The following is a 7,123-nucleotide window of genomic DNA, read 5'->3' as shown; positions in this document are numbered from 1 at the left end:
ACCTCATGACTGATCTGGATGTGTTCTTTTTGACAATGACTGCAACACCATTCCTCTTCAACTTGTCATTCCCGGCATAGTAAACCATGTGGCTGTCAGATTCAAAATGGCCAATACCAGTCCATTTCAGCTCACTAATGCCTAAGATATCGATCTTTATGCATTCCATTTCATTTTTGACAACTTCCAATTTTCCTAGATTCATTTTTGTACATTCTATGTTCCAATTTTCAATAGATGTTTACAGCTGTTTCTCTTCATTTTGAGTTGTGCCCCATCAGCAAATGAAGGTCCCGTGGACTTTACTCCCACAGGCTTTACTCCATTAGTGTCATCAAGGTCCACTCTACTTTGAGGAGGCAGCTCTTTCCCAGTTGCATTTTGAGTGCCTTCCAACCTGAGGGGTTCATTTTACGGCACTATATCTGACAGTGTTTCTCTGCTATTCATAAGCTTTTCAGTGACTAAATATTTTGAACTAGTTTGTCACTCCTTCTTCCTAGTCTGTCTTCATCTGGAAGCTCATCTGAATCCTGTCCACCATGGGTGACTCTGCTCGTATTTAAAATACTGGTGGCATAGCTTTCAGAATCATAGCAACTCACAAGCTACCATAGTATGACAAACTGACAGACTAGTGGTGGATTGGCCAAGAGGCAGCATCGATGGACTCAAGCATGGCAACAGTAGTGAGGGTGGCCCAGGATCGGGCAGTGTTTCATTCTGGTGTGCATAAGGTCGTTATGAGTCGGTACCGACTCTATGGCACCTAACAACAACAACTACAACAACAAAGTCTAGTTTTTCCTGAAGATTTTATATTCAACTTTTAAAATCTTATTATCCTATTTATGTATTTGCTAAATATAAAAAATCATGTTGAAATAAGAAGTCCTTGGTACTATTTAGGTCCACTGATAAACTTTTAGTTTAATAAATCAACCTTAAACATTTTCAAACTCCATTTATAAATTTAACATATTCAATGTCTTTGTAATTATTTATTATGTCTAATCCTGGTGTGATGCTGTAGGATAAGTACTGGACTGCTAACTACAGGGTCATTGGTTCAAACACACCAGTTGCACCTTGGAAACCCTATATATGTTTTATCTGAGTTGGAAGCAACTCAATGGTACTCAACAACAACAACAATCTAAATATTTCCCAAGTAATTACCAAAAATCCCCTCTGCTATCGAGTTAATTATGACTCATGATGACCTTGTGTATGGTTTCCAAGATTGTAATTTTTATTGAAGCAGATAGCATCATCTTTCTCCTGCAGAGTCGCTGGTGGGTTTGAACTGCCGACCTTATGATTAGCAGCCCAACACCTAGCAAACAGTGTCACCAGAGTTCCTCCCATGGAATTAAGAACTCTCAAAACAACTTCATCCATTAAATTGATAAATACAGTAACTCTTATGTTCTTATAAACATTCTAATGCTATTTACAAACTTAACTAAATTTTCATACCTCTCTACATAAAAGGACATTTCTGAAATGAGTTACACATTTTAAATTAGAATCACAAAGTGAGTCCACTAAGATTGACATATAGATGTATATTACATACTTTAAATGAAGGTATTAAATTGGAGCTTTGATTTATTTTATCATTTTTATACTCTAAATGCTATAGCCTTCCAGGGTTAAAAAGATTTTCTTGCTAAGTAAATAATTTTCCTTCCCAAATGAAATATGTTATCATTCTATGCAACTTGAGGTTCTCATCTCAGTGGACTTGGGTTGATTTTCAAACAGAAACTTTTGGCTGGAACAAGAGACTGGAGCTATAGATGGCCAGGGAAAGTTTCCAGAGATGCTCATAGATAGGCTAAGCCCCTTAACAAATAGTTGATGTAATAACAAGGACCTCATTGTGTTAAGTGGGGGTTGCTTGCTCCTAGATACAAGTTATCACACCTAATTTGTATAAGACACCACTTCGAAAATCAATTACACATTGATAATTTCCTCTACTTTCTGGTTGGATTTTGCATTCTTTAGCCAACATTTTAGTTTCTTTGGGGGGGGGGGGGGGGGGCGGGGTCTGGCTCTATAGGATAAGTACTGGACTATGAGCTACCTCTCTTTGGAATGGGCACAAATATGGATTGCTTCCCCATAACCAGTTGGCCAGGTAGCCGTCTTCCAAATTTCTGGGTATCAGTTTGTTGAAAGATTTCAACTTGTATTCCATCAATTCCTAGAGCCTTGCTTTTCACCGATGCCTTGAGTGCAGCTTGGACTTCCTCCTTCAGAGATAGTAGTTCTTGATCATATACAACTTCTTGAAATAGTTCAACATTGACCATTTCTTTCTGGTACAGTGACTCTGGGTAGATTATCCATCTTTTTTTGATGCCTTCTCCATCATTCTATACTCGCCATAGAATTCTTCAACATTGCATTGAGGCTTGAATTTTTTTCTTCAGTTCTTTCAGCTTGAGAAATGCTGAGTGTGTTCTTCCATTTTGTCTAACTCCAGTTTATGCACATTTCATTTTAATACTTGACTTTGTCTTCTCAAGCTGCCCTTTGAAATTTTCTGTTTATCTCTTTTACTTTCTCATTTCTTCCATCAGTTTTAGCATCTCTATGCTGGAGAGCAAGCTTCAAGTCTCTTCTGATGTACATTTTGGTCGTTTTTTTCTTCCTGTCTTTCTAATGACCCTTAGTTTCCTTCATTTATGAAGTTCTTGATGTTATCTCATAGCTCTCTGGTCTTTGGCATTAGAGTCTAATGCATCAAATCTATTCTTGAAATGGTCTCTAAATTCAGGTGGGATATGTTCAAGGTCATATTTTGGCTGTTGTGGACTTGTTTTAATTTTCTTCAGCTTCAGTCTAAACTTGCAATTGAGGAATTGATTATCTGTTCCACAGTCTGCCCCTGGTCTTGTTTTGGCTGATGATATTGAAAATTTCCACCATCTCTCCCCACAAATGCAATCAATTTGATTCCTATCTATTCTATCTGGTGAGGTCCAGGTATATAGTCACCCTTCATGTTGTTTTAAAAGGGTATTTGAAATGAATAAATCATTGATCTTGCAAAATTCTACCATGTGATTTCTAGCATCATTTCTATCACTAAGGCCATATTTCCAAAAGCTGATCCTTTTTCTTTGCTTTCTATCTTTGCATTTCAAGCACCAGCAATTATCAATACATCTTGATTGCATGTTTGATCAATTGGTAGAACTCTTCAATTTCTTCATCACTGGTTTTAGTGGTTGAAGCATAAATTTGAGTAATTGGTATTAACTGGGTTTCCTTGTAGAGGTATGGATATTATCCCATCACAAACAGCATTGTAATAATTCAAGATAGGTCCTGAAATGTTCTTTTTGATGATGAATGTGATACCATTCCTCTTCAATTTGTTGTTCCAAGCATAGTAAACCAGACGATTATCTGATTCAAAATGGCCAATACCAGTCCAATTCAGCTCACTAATGTCTAGGATATTGATGTTTATGTGCTCTATTTCATTTTTGACAACTTCCAATTTTCCTAGGTTCACACTTAATAAAATCCATGTTCTGACAAATGTTTGCTGCTATTTCTCCTCATTTTGAGCATGGTTCCATCAGCAAATGAAGGTCTTAAAATGTTTACTCCATCCACATCATCAACGTGAACTCTACTTTGAGGAGGCACCTCTTCCCCAGTCTCACTTTGAGTGCCTTCCATTGATAACTGACAATATTCTGGTATTAATTATAATGTTTTTACCTTCCAGCACAATATCTAACAATGTTCCACTGGTATTCATAAGGTTTTCAGTGACTAAACATTCAGAAGTGGTCTACCTCTCCTTCTTCCTAGTCTTAGCTTGGAAGTTCTGTTAAAACCAGTCCACCATGAGTGTTCCTGCTGGTATTTAAAAAACCAGTGGCTTGGCTTCAAGCATCACAGCAACATGAAAACTGACAGACAAGTGGTAGCTAATATTAATTAGAAAAAACCAATCACCTCATGGGATAAATATCTTTGGTTGGGGGCTATGGTCAGGGTCTTGTGAAGCAATCCAGTCAACTGTCATGATAAAGATCTTCAAGTTTATATTCTATCTCACAGCATGGTGAGTTGTACCATTTAAGATACAAATATTGGACTTTATTCATCAGGAATAAAAGAAAAGGAAGGAAACCCAAGAATCAGAAAAAGAACCTAACTACAGGACTAATTATCTCCATGAACAATTCAGGTAGACCTGAAGATCAAAATATATGGTTCTCTTGGCCACCACTACTGAACATTTTGGTCAGAAACATAATAGGTAAATCCTGATACAATGGAAGAAAAATGTGGAATAGCATTTCTAATTCTTAAAGAATCCAGTCTTAACGGACCTACTTAGCCAGGAGAAGTCTCCAAGACTGTGACCATGAATTGTTTTTAAACATAGAATTGAAACTGTCCCATGAAATCACATTTAAATTAAGTAACAGTTTAGCCCAAGAATAAAGAATATTACTCTGTAATATTATGTCAAAAAATAACCATATAAGACCAAAATGTCAACAGCTATTGTAAAGTATAGATGAGAAGGTTGGGACGCAGGAAAACTAAGCAAATGGATATGAAACAACTAGAACAGATTGATGACAAATGTAAAGAATATAACCAAGTTATTGATCATTATGTCTAGAAACCAGAGAATGGTAGCAGGTTTTGCTGTGTATATTCTTACCAAAAAAAAAAAAAAAAAAATTAAATCCTTTGTTCACTTTTAAATTGGATCATTAGACTACAAAGTCATTTGAACTGCAAAGTTGGTGGTTCAAGCTCACCAGCTGCTCCTTGGAAACCCTCTATAGGGTTGCTATGGGTTGGGATCGACTCGACGGCACTGAACAACAAGAGTTTTTAAAAATATATTTTAGTTACTAGATTATTCTCTCAGATTTACAAGTATTTTGTCCCATCTTACAGTTTGTCTTTTTACTTTCTTGATAGTGTCCTTTGAAACACGGAAGTTTTAAATTTTGATGAACTTCTATTTATCATTGATTAATTATGAGTTAGGTGGCTCTATCTAAGAAATCATTGCCTAGTCTAAGGTCAAGCTGATTTACACCTATGTTTTCTTCTAAGAAGGAGCCTTGGTCAGTGGTTCAAATCCACCAGTTACTCTGCAGGAAAAAGATGAGGCTATCTGCTCCCATAAAGATTTATAGTCTTGGAAACCCATATTACTGTGTTCTATAGGGTTGGAACTCTGGTAGCATGGTGGTTACGAATCGGGCTGTGAACCACAATGTCAGCAGTTCAAAACTACCAGCTGCTCCGTGGAAGAAAGATGAGGCTTTCTGCTCCCATTAAGATGTATAGCCTCAGAAACCCTGTTCAGGGTTGCTATGAGTCGGAACCGACTCGATGGCACTTAACAACAACAATAGGGTTGGAATCAACTCTTTTTTTGCTCTTACATTTAGAACTTTAATTCATTTTGAGTTAATTTTTGTATGTGACATGAGGTTTACAGGACAATATCATTCTTTAGCATTCAGATATCCAGTTATCGGGATCCTTTGTTGAACAGAACTGTCTGGACACCACTGTCAAAATCAATTACTCATAAATGTATGGATTTATTTCTGGACTCTCAATTCTTTTTTAGTAAGCTGTAAATCAGGAAATATGAACTATCCAAATTTATTCCTCTTTCTCAAGAATTCACTCTCCTTAATTGTTATAGGTCTATTCTGATTTCTTTTTTTTCTTAAGTCCTTTCCAGTAATTTGAGAATTTCCAGGAATTTGCTCATTTCACCTAGTTTATCTAATTCATTGACAGCGAGTGTTCATAGTATTCTCTTAAAATTATGTTTACTTCCATAAGGTTGGTAGTAATTTTCCTGCTTTCATTACTGATTTTTGTAATTTGAGTTTTCTTCATTTTGTTGTTGTTGTTGGTCAGTTGAGTTAAAGATCTGTCAATTTTGTTGACCTGTTCAAAGAATCAACTTTTGTATTCATTATTTTTCTAATCTCTCTATAACTTATTTAAGGAGCTCTGGTAGCGTAGTGGTTACGAATCGGGCTGCTAACCTCAAGGTCGGTGGTTCGAAACTACCAGAGGTTCCGCGGGAGAAAGATGAGGCGTTCTGCTCCCGTAAAGATTTACAGCCTTGGAAACCCTGTGCAGGGTCACTATGAGTCAGAACTGACTCCACGGTACTTAACAACAACAACATATAACTTATTTACAGTCTAATCATTATTATTTACCCTTCTGCTTTTTAAGGTTTAGATTGCTATTTTTTTTTTTACAACACAAAAGACATTTAATTTTAATGGTAATGAATGGCATCTATTGGTTCTCTAATCTGCATATATGGATTCCTGTTTTAATCTCTTTCACTTTGTTGCTTGATTTAAGTAGATGGAGTTTTTGTTTTCTTTTCATACTTTTCCTATCTGGCAGAACTATAGTTCTCATAAGTGTAAAAATGATATCAAATAGATTGGGTATATATCAAATTTTAATAGTTTCTATATTCAAACTTACTTCAAGTTATAATACCTAAAACCTTAAACAATCTTTTAAAAATCTGTTTTAGGATGAGCAAGGTCCTCCTTACTTTTCTCCTTCCAAATATATTTATTTAATCAATTCTACATTTTGGAGTTTGTTAATTTCAAAACCCCACTTCTGGCACCAAATCGTGTATGTCTGACTCCTCTTTCTGAAAGGAACAGAATGTCTAAATCAAACTGGCCTAAAAGATGAAGATAACTTGTTCATCTAAGTGAAAAGTCTCCTGCAAAAGCGCTTCATGAGTTCATCAGAACTGACATTCCGTTTCTTGGTAATTCTCTTCCTACAGCATAAATGCTGAAAGAGGCAGCTCTGGCTGATGACAGAAACCAGCTTACCACCATGAGGGAATAGAGCTAAGGAATGAAGTCTGAGGGGAAGCAACACAAGGAAGAGAAGAGAGCCAAGAGCACTGCAGAAAGTTGCTCTGATGGAATACTGAACATCTGATTAAACTATGCCTAAAGCTACCATCTAAGGAGCTCTGGTAGCGTAGTGGTTACGAATTGGGCTGTGAACCTTAAGGTCAGCGGTTCGAAACTACCAGCCGCTCCGCGGGAGAAAGATG

The 7,123-nt window shown here is 36.5% G+C and overlaps 1 protein-coding gene across 1 annotated transcript in view; it reads right to left on the bottom strand.

The window, feature by feature from the left end:
• ARL15 (ADP-ribosylation factor-like 15) overlaps positions 1-7,123 on the bottom strand; it is a 685,847-nt gene that overhangs the window by 17,343 nt on the left and 661,381 nt on the right. The gene's annotated exons all lie outside the window — the stretch shown is intronic.

Source organism: Chrysochloris asiatica, unplaced genomic scaffold, assembly GCF_000296735.1.
Source record: "Chrysochloris asiatica unplaced genomic scaffold, ChrAsi1.0 scaffold00082, whole genome shotgun sequence".
NCBI classification, from domain to species: Eukaryota; Metazoa; Chordata; class Mammalia; order Afrosoricida; family Chrysochloridae; genus Chrysochloris; species Chrysochloris asiatica.
Note: the sequence above shows the minus strand (reverse complement) of the source record. Positions and strands in the feature narration are given on the sequence as shown.